This window comes from Salvelinus sp. IW2-2015, linkage group LG20 (assembly GCF_002910315.2).
Source record: "Salvelinus sp. IW2-2015 linkage group LG20, ASM291031v2, whole genome shotgun sequence".
In the NCBI taxonomy this organism is placed as follows: domain Eukaryota; kingdom Metazoa; phylum Chordata; class Actinopteri; order Salmoniformes; family Salmonidae; genus Salvelinus; species Salvelinus sp. IW2-2015.
The window spans coordinates 56,693,006-56,709,502 of record NC_036860.1 but is presented as its reverse complement, the minus strand read 5'-3'; the positions used below and the strand labels follow the sequence as shown (position 1 = coordinate 56,709,502).

The 16,497-nt window shown below is 48.0% G+C and overlaps 1 long non-coding RNA gene across 1 annotated transcript in view; it reads right to left on the bottom strand.

Annotated features, from left to right (window-relative positions):
• Positions 1 to 3,191: 3,191 nt before the first annotated feature.
• The window catches only part of LOC111981551 (uncharacterized), a 61,468-nt gene continuing 48,162 nt past the window's right edge, over positions 3,192 to 16,497 (bottom strand). The window contains exon 3 of the long non-coding RNA XR_002879610.2: positions 3,192 to 3,345. This is a non-coding gene — a long non-coding RNA (uncharacterized lncRNA). The remainder of the gene's footprint in view (positions 3,346 to 16,497) is intronic.

Sequence of the window (16,497 nt, the reverse complement as noted above, 5' to 3'; positions counted from 1 at the left end):
GTCGCGACCACCTAACTCCCTGATCTCTTTCTTCTTCGGTCTGCTCTAATGCTCCTCTTCGTCTTGGGAATAAAATCACCTCGTCTCCCAGCCTTCTAAGGCCGGAACTGTGGATCCTACCAGTTCGTATCTTCACCCTATCCATCCCCTGCTCATCCAACTACTTCTCTTGACTTATTCCATGATATTCAACATATGTGGACGAGGAGACACATGACGCCTGCTCGCTCGGTTATCTACATATCGTGTGTAAGGACCTTATCTTGACTAACTGGGTGATTTGCCTCAGATGGCATTAGCTTCGCCCTGCAGTTTAGCCTTGCAGTTTAGTTGTCTGTCTTATCGTACATCATAACACAAGCCTCTGATTCCTCCTAGAGCTCTTACTGAATCGTCTCGTCAGTGTGTTCCACAGTTATCTTAAGGATCTCTTCCCGCTACGACATGCAAGTAATCCTATTTCTAATTGTTCCTATGTCTCCCCGCCTGGTCAACAACTATTGTAAATTCAGTTTTTATTTCTTTAGGTTTGGTATCTATTTTATCTCCTGCTCCCACTTTAGCCTCATGATCATTTTGTCATCCTCATTCTCCCCCACCGATCCCCTCTATGTGGAATCTATTGTTCCTATTACTTCTTCTCCTCTACATGGTGATTGCCTGTTCTTATCACATACTAGTCTACTAGTGTACTATTATCATTCATTCTGCGTAGCTCGACCTTCTAATTGTAACTCTCTGTATGTTCCTGAGGTATCTTTCCTCCTTCCACTGAGTCTGTCTAGATTACACACTCTATTCTCTTAGATGCAGATAATAAAAAGTCCTTATACTTCTCACTCACTTGCCTACGTACCCATCTATATCCTCTTGTTCCTATCTCCCCACCTCGCCCTCTTTCTGTCCATAGATCGTCCCCCACCACCTCGCTCTCTCTTGTTCCTTATTCTCCCCACCGATCCCTCTTCTCTTGTTCCCTATCTCCCCCACCTCCCCTCTTCTCTTGTTCGCTATCTCCCCTGCTCCCCCTCTTCTCTTGTCTTCTATCTTCCCCTGCTCCCCTCTTCTCTTGTTCCTATCTTCCCCTGCTCCCCCTTTCTTTGTCTTCTCTTGCCCGCACCCCCCTCCCCTCTTCTATTGTTCCTATTCTCCCTGCTCCCTCTCTTCTTGTTCCTATCTCCCCCACCTCCCCTCTTCTCTTGTTCCTATCCTCCACCTCCCCTCTTCTCTTGTTCTATCTCCCCACACTCCCTCTTCTCTTGTTCCTATCTCTCCCTTGCTCCTCTCTCAGTGGTGGGTCGATCACAAATCCCCTTCTGAAGCTTCACAGATCCGGTGTCACACTGACATCGCCATGGCAAATCCTGAAGCCAGTGCTGCCCTTTCTGCCACCTTTCTGCAGCCCTCCTGTAAATCATTCCCACACATACTGTACACATTAAGAAGACACACACACGCAGAATGATCTCATTTTACAAATTTGCCAATTTGACAAATCAATTTGTCTTTGTGTGTGTGCGCGACTGTTGGGTGTGTAGCTAGAGGAGTGACAGATGAACAGACCAGTATCTCAACATCCGTGGCGGGGCAGGAAACTCAAAGCAGGCCTGGGGAGAGGCTGTCCTTTCATTAGAGGGTGAGAGAACAAGCCAAGCCTGCTGGCTCCATTTCATCTGCCTCCCTCTGCCTCTCCCCAAGCTTCCCCCGTCTCCTCCTGCCCCAGAGCAGCAACGCCACACGCCACCCAGCCAAGACTACACTGTGGTTTGTTAACAGTTTAAACTGTTACTACCCATCCCACCCCTGTGGGCAGGCTGAGGGAGCCCACTCTCGAAGCCACTCGCGCACAGAGAGGAACAGAGTTTCAGTGTGTTGACTGGGTGGAATTGTGTGTCTTACCAGCGGGTCGTCAGTGGTGGTGTAAGTAGGGTGCAGTGGTCCGTGTATGCGTAGTCCTGGCTTACAGCACTCCACAGCCTCCTCCGATGGGGACCTCCGTTGTCCTGTTGTGGCACACCATAACACACTGCTACATCTACACAACCCCTAATGACTAAACAACAGTTTGAAGGACTATAGGGTTTTTACAATGTTGCTTATGCATGGTGAAGAATCTGGTTCGACACAAGGCTGGTATGACATATTGCTGTCATGTGTTCAACTGTTTCTGTCGCGGTTATGGAACCGCCGTACCTTACCCAGACCTGCTGTTTTCAACTGCTTAATGATCGGCTATGAAAAGCCAACTGACGTTTATTCCTGATTATTTATGTTGACCATGCTGGTCATTTATGAACATTTTGAACATCTTGGCCATGTTTCTGTGTAAATCCTCCAACCCGGCACAGCCAGAAGAGGACTGGCCACCCCTCATATGCCTGGTTCCTCTCTTAGGTTTCTTCCTAGGTTTTTGGCCTTTCTAGGGAGTTTTTCCTAGCCAGTGCCTTCTACACCTGCATTGCTTCGCTGTTTGGGTTTTAGGCTGGGTTTCTGTACAGCAGCTTCGAGATATTAGCTGATGTACGAAGGGCTATATAAAATAAACTTGATTGATTGATTGATTGATACATAAGGTCTGATTTTAAGAGATTGCTTGGAGGAGATGTTAGGAGTTCATAGATGGTTTATAACGACTTACAACGAGCTTATACATTTGGTTACCTGTGCTTCTACAGTGACTGCCTGCACTTCATGGCTTGCCATATACGCCACACAACACAGCATACTTACCCTGCACTGGAACTCTAAGCCTACCAGCCCCAGACTTCAGAGGTCAGCACAGGAGACTTCCTCTTTCTTCGCTCCACATGGTGAAGCAACAACCATCAGTCCTGAAGAGATACCATGATCATCACCACCACCACTAAGCCTCATCATTACATCTTGATCATCACCACCACAAGCATCACCATCATCCATTGTCAACAATCCTTTCAACATAATATGAGGAGGTTTTACTATCTCAGCTATTTTATAATGACACATTTCATGGGTGTCTGAGAAGGTTATATCAACAATCTAAATCTAATGTAAATAACACTACTGTGTGTGTGTGTGTGTGTGTGTGTGTGTGTGTGTGTGTGCTGTGTGTGTGTGTGTGTGTGTGTGTGTGTGTGTGTGTGTGTGTGTGTGTGGTGTGTTTGTGTGTATGTGTGTGTTGTGTGTGTTGTGTGTGTGTACATACGCTGCAGGTATTGTTGGAGTCTTCAGAACAGTGAGGGTAACAGTGACACCAGAGGATCCTCTGTGCTGGAGCCGGGGCTGTACTCCCACCCTCCTCCTTCCTGCTGTCTGACCTGTCTCTTACAGGGTTCCTCAGTAGCACTATGGTATCCAACACATTGGCTACAGGGACACAGAGAGGGGACAGACCAGGTTTAGCGCCAGGACAGACCAGGCTTAGAGCCAGGACAGACCAGACATAGACCCATGATAGACCAGACAAACAGTAGCAGTCAAATGTTTGGACACACCTACTCATTCAAGGGTTTTTCTTTGTTTTTACTCCTTTCTACATTGTAGAATAATAGGGAATACCTCAAAACTATGAAATAACATATATGGAATCATGTAGTAGCCAAAAGTACTAAACAAATCAAAATATATTTAAGATTTCTCAAAGTAGCCACCCTTGGCCTTGATGACAGCTTTACTCTTGGCATTCTCTCAACCAGCTTCACCTGGAATGCTTTCCCAACAGTCTTGAAGGAGTTCCCACATATGCTGAGCACTTCTTGGATGCTTTTCCTTCACTCTGCGGTTCAACTCATCCCAAACCATCTCAATTGGGTTGAGATCAGGTGATTGTGGAGGCCAGGTCATATGATGCAGCACTCCATCACTCTCCTTCTGGTAAATAGCCTTTACACAGCCTGGAGGTGTGTTGGATCATTGTCCCGTTGAAAAACAAATTATAGTCCCACTAAGCGCAAACCAGATGGGATGGCGTATCGCTGCAGAATGCTGTGGTAGCCATGCTGGTTAAATGTGAATTGAATTCAAAATAAATCACTGACAGTGTCACCAGCAAAGCACCCCCACACCTCCTCCTCCATGCTTCACGGTGTGAACCACACATGCGGAGATCATCCGTTCACCTACTCCGTGTCTCACAAAGGCAGCTTTAAAAAAAATATATATATAAAAATTCAACTCATCAGACCAAAGGACAGATTTCCACCAGTCTAATGTCCATTGCTCGTGCTTCTTGGCCTAAGCAAGTCTCTTCTTCTTATTGGTGTCCTTTAGTAGTGGTTTCTTTGCAGCAATTCGACCATGTAGGCCTGATTCACGCAGTCTCCTCTGAACAGTTGATGTTGAGATGTGTCTGTTACTTGAACTCTGTGAAGCATTTATTTGGGCTGTAATTTCTGAGTCTGGTAACTCTAATGAACGTATCCTTTGCAGCAGAGGTAACTCTGGGTCTTCTTTTCCTGTGGTGGTCCTCATGAAAGCCAGTTTCATCATAGCGCTTGATGGGTTTTGCGACTGCACTTGAAGAAACTTTCAAAGTTCTTGAAATTGTCCGTATTGACTGACCTTCATGTCCTAAAGTAATGATGGACTGTCGTTTAGCTTTGCTTATTTGAGCTGTTCTTTCCATAATATGGACTTGGTGTTTTACCAAATAGGGCTATCTTCTGTATACCACCCCTACCTTGTCACAACACAACTGATTGACTCAAATGCATTTGGAACAAAATAAATTCCCCTAATTAACTTTTAACAAGGCACACCTGTTAATTTAAATGCATTCCAGGTGACTACCTCATGAAGCTGGTTGAGAGAATGCCAAGAGTGTGCAAAGCTGTCATCAAGGCAAAGGGTGGCTACATTGAAGAGTCTCAAATATAAAATATATATTTGTTTAACACTTTTTGGTTACTACATGATTCCATATGTGTTATTTCATAGTTTTGATGTCTTCACTATAACTCTACAATGTAGAAAATAGTAATAATAAAGAAAAACCCTTGAATGAGTAGGTGTGTCCAAACTTTTGACTGGTACTCTAGACCCAGGACAGAGCAGACATAAACCCAGGACAGACCAGACATAGACCCAGAACTGACCAGACATAGACCCAGGACTGACCAGACATAGACCCAGGACTGACCAGACATAGACCCAAGACTGACCAGACATAGACCCAGGACTGACCAGACATAGACCCAGGACTGACCAGACATAGACCCAGGACTGACCAGACATAGACCCAGGACAGACCAGAGACTCAGATCGCCAGGACAGACAGTACATAGACGCCCGGACAGACCAGACATAGATCCAGGACAGACAGGACATTAGACCCATGGAGCTGACCAGACATAGAACCCAGGACAGACCGAGACATAGACCCAGGACAGATCCAGACATAGACGCAGGACTTGACGCAAGACATGAGACCCAGGACTGACCGCACATAGACCGCCGCCGACAGTACCCAGCACATAGGTACCCAGGACTGACCAGACATAAGACTCAGGGACAGACCAGACATAGACCGGCAGGACAGACGCAGACATAGACCCAGGACAGACCGAGACAATAGATCCAGGACAGACCAGACATGAGACGCGCAGGACTGACGCTAGCACATAGACCAGAGACTGACCACAGACATAGGACCTCAGGACTGACGCAGACATAGACCCAGGACCTGACCAGACATAGGACCCGGACTGAGCCAGACATAGACCCAGGAACAGACCCAAGACATAGACCCAGGAAGCAGACCCAGACATAGACCCCAGGACCGACCAAGACATAAGATGCCAGGACAAGAGACCAGACTAGACCCAGGACTGACCAGACATAGACCGCAGGACTGAACCAGACATAGACCCAGACTGACCTCGACATAGACCCAGGACTGACCGCAGACATAGACCCAGGACAAGACCAAACAAAATTATATGGACACTGTAATTCAAATGGCTGCGCAACCTTGCAAGTAAAACTTAAGTGGCACACATAACTAAGGTAAATTAGAAAGTTAGAGTCAATCAACTGCTACCGGAACGTGATCACTTTTCTATCCACTCTTCAAGCTCACTCTTTCCAGACAGGCTTGAAAAATCTAAACGGCCTTAAGCCCACTGTCGGCCATAGGCAACTAGCATCAGAAAACGGTGACAGTGTCTTGGTGAAAGCTACCCTGCTGTTCTTTTTCTGGCCTCACCTCAAATGTTTCTCCTTCCTCGCCTGAGACTGGAACAGCTCTGCCCTGCTAGGGCTACACTTAAGTATCACACATAGCAAGACTGGAACAACTCTCACAATAAATACCTGTGCTCTGTGTGTGTGTGGCGTGTGTGGTGTGCGTGCGTGCGTGTGTGTGTGGCGGTCTCAAGAGGCAGTTCTGTAAGCGAGTGTGGTGGGCATGTCGTTTCAATATCGCAAGGCCTGATGGTAAGATGGATCGGCTCACGACACGACGTTCGTTGGTCGCTGGCAGTTCGCCAGCTCGGAATGAACGACCGTGCCTTAGCTATATCCGCCCCGCGTCTGTTGTGTTGTTTAGCCGAGCTGTGAGTCAGTGATGTCCTGCGCCGTCTCTCAAATGAGATAGCTTACACCGCGTCATGCTATGCGCGTACCTACTCGACTAGCGTGAGGTAGTACCACGTAGATATTGTCTCTTCATTGATGCACTACACACTCCATTGGGATAGGACAATTCTTACTCCATGTCCGTTCTTCGAACGAAGATCTTTCATCACGTGGTCGTGACATTTAATGTTGATTGGAGACCGACCCGTCTTCATCTAGAGTCTGCCATTCTGTTACCTATGCTTGAGCCTCACATATTGGGGAAGGTATATAAAGCCATGAACCACTCGTACCACGCTTGAGGAGATGTTGGCGTTCGTCTCCTTGATGATCCTCATGTTTTCCGCAAGGGCAGTGCATTAAGCTTCGGTCACTTTCGCCAACTCTCGTGTTTATTTTTAGTGATGTCGCGTGTGGTTTTGACTAAATCGGCCTGGGTTACCGTCCCGGCCCCTACCTTTAAAAATACAGAACTCTGCTCTCTATATGGATGTTGACATCCTGTTAAAGCTCCAACTTCAGGTCTCCAACTTCCTTCCTGGCCCTTCCCGCCTTGGCCTCTCCCCTTCCGGCCAACATAAACAATATAGTGCTTTACCTGTTCTCTTTAACGTTTTAGCCTACTCGCGTCTTCCCCCCCGCCAGTCCGGCAACCGAATCTACCCCCTGGTGAGATGTAGAGTGTGCTAGTATGAGCCTGAGATGAGCTGAGTGAGCTGAGATAGGGCGGTGCGAGTGACGCTCGGATTGTAGGTCGTGAGTGCAGTGCTGATGATGAGTGAGTGAGTGGGAGCTGTACGCGGTGGAGTGGGAGTTGCAGTGGGTGAGTGAGTGAGTGGAGTGACGAGAGAGAAGGTAGAGTTATGAGGACGCGACCCCCGCCTGTTCGAGCAGATACGAGAGAGGCGAGCCCATCGAGAAGAGCCGAGCAGGACACAGTTCTCTCGCGGGGTCCCGCAGAGTACTGAGAGAAGAGAGAGACGCCAGAGAAGAGAGAGAACGACGCAGGGAACGCAGCGAGAGAGCAGAGCAGCACTAGTAGAGCAGACGAGAGAGTAGCAAGACGACAGAGCCGAAGAGACGAGTAGATGAGCCAGATGTAACCTTACGAGTACGAGCGTGAGGTGGATTGCTCAGTCAGCTTGCAGTTTTGGAGTGAGATCGATTCCGGTCGACGACGTTGCCAGTCGATGGTTGAGGGTGATGTTGACGCTCGTACCAGCTTGAGTTTCTTCGAGTGAGCTGCGTTCTGTTGTCCAGCTGTTTAGTTCTGAGCTCGGGAGTGAGGGTTGTATGTGTATGTTGCACGCCTCGTAGTGATGTGAGTGAGGAGTGACGCTCGAGTGAAGACACGACGAGGACGCGCTATGCTTTATACACCTTAGGAACTCTAGCTATCTCTCTATGGGCTTTATTTCCTTTCCATAGATGTGGTGCTGTGGCGTTATCCAGCCCCATGTTGCTTGGTGCGAGTCTCACGTCAAGCTTACGCTAACCCCCCAGCTATTCATCCTTCCTTGGCCTCTACACTGGGACTGTTGTCTCTCAATCCAAATTTTACATTATACATTCCCACCCCCGCAGCCCGCCAACATCACCCGCAAAGTTTCCTCGCTCCCATTAGACTCACTTTACGCTAGCTCACGTCCTTCTTTCTGGCCCCCCGGCTCTCCCCCTCCACGACGGTGTGGCTTCAGTGCAGTTCCTCCCCGGAGGCCAAGGCACCACACTCGTGGGACCCGCCGGGTGGGTGCGCTGGCTCGGGCTGGTGGGGCAGTGGTGCCTGGAGTTCGATCCCGCTAAGCACACTTCCTTGGCGGCGGGGCTTGTTTGGTGCTCGACTTCACTCTTCTGCTTCCGGGCACTCATTCTTGACAGCTCCATCTCCCCTCCAGCCCCACCACTGCCAGCCACCTACGCTAACCACACCACACCAGCAGCACGAGCCGGTATAGGGCTCAAAGCACCGTCCGACTAGTGACTGACAACAACCTTCAGAGAGGCAAGCGGTCATCAAGCCCCCCCTATATTAGCACTATGGTTACCAACCCCACGCTCATCCCATATCGAACGTCACACCTACAATACCACACCTCTGGTCCACATCCCCGACCTAGCACTAGTGGTCATGCAGTGGTGCATGAATGATGACAATACAAGATGTACACCACTACCCCCCCCAAGCCATCACTATGCCACACTCCCTCGCACTTACTGCAAACCCCAGACTTCTGTCACGACTCGCACTCTGTGAGATTCGCTACACGACACTCATATATATGTATCGTCTCCCGCTCGCTCTCGTGTACGCTCACAAGTGTGTCCTGGTGATAGTCCGCTATTTCTTCCAAGAGGCGCACCGCGCACGCGCGCGCACGCTGCACGCATTCATGGTCTTCATATACCCAGAGCATGTACAGCTTACTCCCGCCACGCCCAACAGTCTCTCGTCCCCCCACCCTGGCTAGTTTGTTCCCTTTTAATAACCACATCTCTTCCCTGCTTTACACCCGTTACTCTCCGACGCGTCCCCCCAGCCACAGTAACAGCTTATCATTCCTTTTCCTTAGTCGATCTGTATTTCTCACTTACACTTCTGACCTTTCAGGTTTTATCTATTATATTTTTGTGTACTCCCGCTTTCGGTCGCTAGCCCTCCCCCCCCTCCCCTTCACTCCTCCGTGCCCCGATCCGTGGCTTTCGGGAGCCCCACATGGCAGGGACGTGTGTAACAAGCTGGACCCCCTTCTTCGGTTTTTTCCCTCCTGTCTTGAACCCAGTTGTCTCTGTGTATTGGCAGGCGGTGCCTGCGTACTTCTTCATGACCTCATCAAACCATGCTAGGTGTGGGTGGTGGTGGTGCGATTGAGCTGAGGCGAAGCGGGTGGGAGAGGAGTGTAGTCACGGCGGTGGTTCGCGGCATGTTAGTGACCGCCGCTTGGGAGTCTCTCAATGTGGGTCTATGCCATAGACATAGTCTCACAATTCTGCATCTGCATTCTCAAAGGGGGCAAGAGGCTCGCGATCCAATCGCATAGATCCTCTTCTCGGTTTTCCTTAAGAGTCTCAGAGCGCTGCCTATTCGGAGCACCTGGATCTCTGTTTGGTCCCTGATCCTGGGCGGTTGGCGTCTGTTGGCCCCCGCGCTCGCTCCTCCCGGGGTGTGGTGTGCAGCGTGGCCCTGCTTGGAGTTCCCACCCACCTACGGGGGTGTGGGGGATCGCTCCCATTCTAGCTCCCGTCGGAAGCACTCCGTTGGGGCCGACTATTGGTACTCCTTCGCATGCGTCTTTGCGCCGTTCATTGAGTAATATCCCTGGAAGCCTACATTTTATTCTGTTCCATTTTAACTCCGACACTGTTGCTCTGTCTCAAATCAATCAATTTAATCTTAGGCACATCCTAATATATAAGGAGATTAATATCACTGGGCTTCAGGTAGGCCTGAAAGTAGCAACTTCGACCGGTCGGGGCTGACCGGCCCGTTCAGCCGACCCCACCTCTACTTCACGCATTCGTAGCAGAGACTCAATCAATTCCCAATGAATTCTATTCGAGTATCCCCAGCAACAAGCCAACCCTCATACCTCAATAGCCCAGGTAAGTAAGTTTGACAAGCCCCCTGGCTCACCATGGGCCCCTGTTGTCCGATAGCCAATCAGATGAGAGGGGCGGGGGCAAGTATGGGAAAGAGATTGATCAGTTTATTGTCTGGATGGAGGGGCCCCAATGAGAAACCCCTAGGTCATGTCATGTCCGCCCTCCATTATCTGTCCCTCCTCTTGCCCCTTCTCTCTCAACCTCCCCTCTTTTTCTCTCTTTATCATCGATCGCTATTGGCAGATACGGTATTTGATCTAGTATTCCGCCACTCCCCACGGCAGTCATAGTAATTCATTCATTGCTCTGGTCAATGGCAAGTCAGTTTCATCAGGCCAAATAAAAAACAAAACTTTAAATCTGGACAAGACATTTTCAGTACAGTAAAGTCAGTAGCAAGACCAGGTTTTGGAAGCTTGGGGTTCAGCTGGACTGGTTTGAGGAAGCAGAAAATCAAAAACAGGACAGCTCCCGACTCTCACACTTGCTTCTTCGCCGCCCCACAGCAGAACAAAACCCGTTCTTTTAAAGAGGCATGGGAACTGGTCTAATAACTCTATTCCCACCCCCTTATGTTCCGTTTTTTCCCCGCCCGACCCCCCGCGATTCTCCTACTAGTTCACCCACCGAGTCCCCGCGACAACAGCAACATGTAGCATCCCCCCACCCACCCGATTCTCTCCTCCCTCACTTCGCGTTCCGTACCCCCTTCTGTTTGCCTCGCCCTTTTGTTCCTTTTTGGTGGCCTGCCCACCCTGCGCGGGGGAAACCACGGGCCCACTACCAACTCGCGGGTTATTCCACCAGTTCCCAGGTTTTCCGCCGGGTTCTCGGCTCCAACCACATGTCAGCATACCGGGGGTCCTGTTTTGATTCTGGGTCCTCAAACACCCGTTCTCTGACACCGTCCACCCTTGGTCTGTAGACTGGATATGCTGTACTGAACTGTCTTGTCAAGCTTAAAAGTTTGGTTGCTTTCATTTGGCTGCTGAAAAACTGACTCGCTTGCAGAGCAAATGAATTACTATGACTGCCTGGATCAATCCTAGCATCAATACGGGTCTGCCAAATCGCATCATGATAAAGAGAGAAAACGAGGGAGGAAGAGAAAGGGGTTTAGAGAGACCGATAATGGGGGGGACATGCACATGACCTAGGGGTTTGCATGGGCCCTCCATCCAGCAATAAACTGATCATCCTCTTACCATACTGCCCCCGCTCTCATATATTGGCTATCGGACAACAGGGGCCATGGTGGCATTGGTCCAAGCTGTACTTACTCTATTGAATAGTGGCTGTCTGATAACTAATAGATCATCTGGGAATTTGATTGAGTATCGAGAAATGGTGAAGATGTTCCTGTCAGGTTCTTACTAGGATGAGAATTAATTATTTAATATGTATTGAATTTATTTACTAATAAAGTCAGGTTAAGCACAAATTTATTTACATGACGGCCAAACCCGGACGATGCCTGGCTAATTGTGCGCGCCTATGGGACTCAATCACGGACAGATGTGATGCGCTTGCATTAGAACCAGGGGACTGGCAGTGCCTCTTGCGCTGAGATTGCAGTGCATTCGACTGCTGTGCCTTGGGAGCCCTATGCACTACATTCTCATATCAAAACATATAGTGGAGTTTGTGTATAACAGCTGAATAACAAACAACTGGTCAGAGAGGTACTGTTAACACTGCAGGGTCGAGGTAAGTAACGAACACAGATATTTCTCAGTGTACGTGGATACACATATTAATTGTTAATGGCTGGCTGGAGTGGGGGATGTGGTTTAGGACCTATCCAGGGGAGACTGTGGTGCGTAGTTCATGCTTCTGGATGACCTAGCTCACTCCCCTCCTCTCTTAATCAGCATTAAACCATGGAGCACAAACAGTGACCCTTTAAGTCTGGTCCATGCATTGCGTTGGTTTTGCGTAAGTGGAATCATATAGTGCTTATGATCTGTATTGTCATCATTCATGACCACTTCATGACCCACAGTAATTCATGACCAGTTTATTATTACTCATTATGAGACTTGTAACATAGGATATAGGCTTGATGCGCTGCTCTCTGCAGGTTGTTGTAGTCACTAGTCGAGGTGCTCTGAGCCCTATACCGCTCTCTCTGGTGTAGCGGCTGCATTGGCTGAAAGCTAAGAGGGAGAAGGTACGGGTCACTGGCAACACGAGGCCCAGTTGTTCTCCTAAAGTATGATGAGCAGAACTTGTGTTTTGCTCGTGGTTATTGTAGTTTGGATGAAACACTTGTAAGGGTGTAAGCTGGTCTCTGCTGGATAAGCCACAGCATACACTGATAACCCACAGCAACACTGGATCACCCACCAGCAACACTGGCTGAGTCTGTTAAAAGACTCTCTCTTCTCTCACTCACTCACTCACTCACTCACTCACTCATCACTCAACTCACTCATGCAACTCACTCACCTCCTCATCACTCACTCACTCACTCACTCACTCAACTCACTCACTCACTCACTCACTCACTCACTCCACTCACTCATCACCTCTCTCTCTCTCTTCTCTCTCTCTCTCGTCTCTCTCTCTCTCTCTCTCTCTCTATCCTCTCTCTCTCTTCTCTCTCTCTTCTCTCTCTCTCTCTCTCTCTCTCTTCTCTCGTTCTCTCTCTGCTCTCTCTCTCTCTCTCTACTCTCTCGCATCTTCCTCTCTCTCTCTCTCACTCACTCACTCACTCACACTCACTCATCACTCACTCACCAGTCACTCACTACTCACTCCTCACATCACTCACTCACTTCATACTCACTTCAGCTCACTCCCTCACTCACTTCTCTCCAAGGTCAGGATTGTTGGGACTGGGAGGAGTACTAAAGACGTTTAAACTGCTCATATGTTTTATTTTATTAACCTTTACTTTAAAGGGTGTCATATTGAGACCAAGTCTCTTTTTTTAAATGAGCCTGCACATTACCAAACACAGCACATCAATAAAAAACACAATGAAATACATTTTGCATAACATTGATCATCCAAAAACGAACGGCAATCTTCACTTAGATTCGTTCAGTTTCTCTTCCTATTGTAATAAAATGGCACTTAATATCGGTGGTCCTCCAACAAATATTCACACGGTAGAATTCATGAACATATGATTGTTTTGGGTTGTATTATTCATGTATAGGATATACTGCTCATATTGATAGTGAGGTATAAGTAATTCATTTGGGGACTGCTATAACATCGTAACGAAAGGTTAGCGCAACGTGTTCCATTTGAGCTGCTCTGCCAAACGAGTGTGAGATATATGGCCTTGGATTTGGAAACGACATGCCACACACTCGTTACAGAAGCTGCTCTTGAGACCGCACACACACACGCACGCACGCACACACACACGCACAACACACAGCGACACAAGGTATTTATTGTGCGAGTTGTCCAGTTTGCTGTGGTGTACTAAGTGTAGCCCTAGCAGGGCAGAGCGTTTCAGTCTCAGGCAGGAACATTGAGGTGAGGCCAGAAAAAGAACGAGGTAGCTTTCACCAGACACTGTCACGCGTTTCTGATGCTACGTTGCTCTGGCGACAGTGCTAGGCGTTAGATTTTTCAAGCCTGTCTGGAAAGAGTGAGTTGAAGAGTGGAGAAAGTGTCACTTTCTGTAGCATTGATTTACTCTAACTTTAATTTACCTTAGTTATGTGTGCATTAAGTTTTTACTGCAAGGTTGGCGCAGCCATTTGAATGAAGGTCCATATAATTTTGTCTTCTGGTCTGGGGTCATGTCTGGTCAGTCCTGGGTCTATGTCCTGGTCAGCCTTGGGTCTATGTCTGGTCAGTCGCTGGGTCTATTTGTCGTCCTGGGTCTATGTCTGGTCTGTCTGTCTATGTTCCTGGTCTATGTCGTGGGTCTGTCCTGGTCAGCTGGTCGTCTGGGTTTATGTCTGGTCTGTCCTGGGTTATGTCTGGTCAGTCCTGGGTCTATTTGATTGGTCAGTCCCTGGGATCTAATGTCCTGGTCTCATCCTGGTTGTCTATGTCTTGGTCAGTCCTGGTCTATGTCTGTCGTCTGGGTCTATGTCTGGTCTGTCTGATCTATGTCTGTCTGTCCTGGGTCTATGGTCTGGTCTGTCCTGGGTCTATGTCTGGCTCTGTCCTGGGTCTATGTCTGGTCAGTCTGGTCTATGTTGTCTGTCCGGGTCGTTGTCAGTCTGGTCTATGTCTGGTAGCCTGGGTCATGTCTGGGTCTGTCCTGGGTCTATGTCTGGTCTGTCCTGGGTCTATGTCTGGTCAGTCTGGGTCTGAATGTATGGTCTGTCCTGGTCTATGTCTGGTCTGTCCTGGGTCTATGTCTGTCTGTCCTGGGTCTATATGTCTGGTTCTGTCCTGGTCTATGTCCTGGTCAGTCTGGTCTATGTCCTGGTCGTCTGGTCTGAGTCTGGTCAGTCCTGGGTCTTTGGAGTCTTGGTTTGCTGGTCAGTCCTGGGTCTATGTCTGGTCAGTCCTGGGTCTATGTGGTCAGTTTGGTCTATGTCTGGTCTGTCCTGGGTTTATGTCTGCTCTGTCCTGGGTCTAGAGTACCAGTCAAAAGTTTGGACACACCTATCATTCAAGGTTTTCTTTATTATTACTATGTTTACATTGAGAGTTAAGTTGAAGACATCAAATATGAAATAACACATATGGGATCATGTAGTAACCAAAAAGTGTTAAACAATACTATATTTTATATTTGGAGACTCTTCAATGTAGCCACCCTTTGCTTGATGACAGCTTTGCACAACTTTGCATTCTCTCAACAGCTTCATGAGGTCGTCACCTGGAATGCATTTAAATTAACAGGTGTGCCTTGTTAAAAGTTAATTAGGGGAATTTATTTTGTTCCAAATGCATTTGAGTCAATCAGTTGTGTTGTGACAAGGTAGGGGGTATACAGAAGATAGCCCTGATTTGGTAAACCAAGTCATATTATGGAAAGAACAGCTCAAATAAGCAAAGCTAAACGAAGTACCATCATTACTTAGGACATGAAGGTCAGTCAATACGGCAATTTCAAGAAACTTTGAAAGTTTCTTCAAGTGCAGTCGCAAAACCCATCAAGCGCTATGATGAAACTGGCTTTCATGAGACCACCACCAGGAAAAGAAGACCCAGAGTTTACCTCTGCTTGCAAAGGATACGTTCATTAGAGTTACCAGACTCAGAATTACAGCCCAAATAAATGCTTCACAGAGTTCAAGTAACAGACACATCTCAACATCAACTGTTCAGAGGAGACTGCGTGAATCAGGCCTACATGGTCGAATTGCTGCAAACCCATACTAAGGACACCAATAAGAAGAAGAGACTTGCTTAGGCCAAGAAGCACGGCAGATGGACATTAGACTGGTGGAATCTGTCCTTTGGTCTGATGAAGTTGATTTTTATATATAATTTTTTTTTTAAAGCTGCCTTTGTGAGACACGGAGTAGGTGAACGGATGATCTCCGCATGTGTGGTTCACCACCGTGAAGCATGAGAGGAGGAGGTGTGGGGGTGCTTTGCTGGTGGACACTGTCAGTGATTTATTTTGAAATCAATTCACATTTAACCAGCATGGCTACCACAGCATTCTGCAGCGTAACGCCATCCCATTGGTTTGCGCTTAGTGGGACTATAATTTGTTTTTTCAACGGGACAATGATCCACACACCTCCAGGCTGTTGTAAAGGCTATTTACCAAGAAGGAGAGTGATGGAGTGCTGCATCATATGACCTGGCCTCCACAATCACCTGATCTCAACCCAATTGAGATGGTTTGGGACTGAGTTGAACCGCAGAGTGAAGGAAAAGCATCCAAGAAGTGCTCAGCATATGCTGGGAACTCCTTCAAGACTGTTGGAGCATTCAGGTGAAGCTGGTTTGAGAGAATGCAAGAGTAAGCTGTCATCAAGGCCAAGGGTGGCTACTTTGAGAAATCTTAAATATTTTTGATTTTGTTTAGTACTTTTGGTACTACATGATTCCTATATGTTATTTCATAGTTTTGAGGTATTCCCTATTATTCTACAATGTAGAAAGGAGTAAAAACAAAGAAAAACCCTTGAATGAGTAGGTGTTGGTTCCAAACATTTGACTGCTACTGTTTGTCTGGTCTATCATGGGTCTATGTCTGGTCTGTCCTGGCTCTAAGCCTGGTCTGTCCTGGCGCATAACCTGGTCTGTCCCCTCTCTGTGTCCCTGTAGCAATGTGTTGGATACCATAGTGCTACTGAGGAACCTGTAAGAGACAGGTCAGACAGCAGGAAGGAGGAGGGTGGAGTACAGCTCCCGGTTACACACAGAGGATCTCTGGTGTCACTGTTACCTCACTGTTCCTGAAGACTC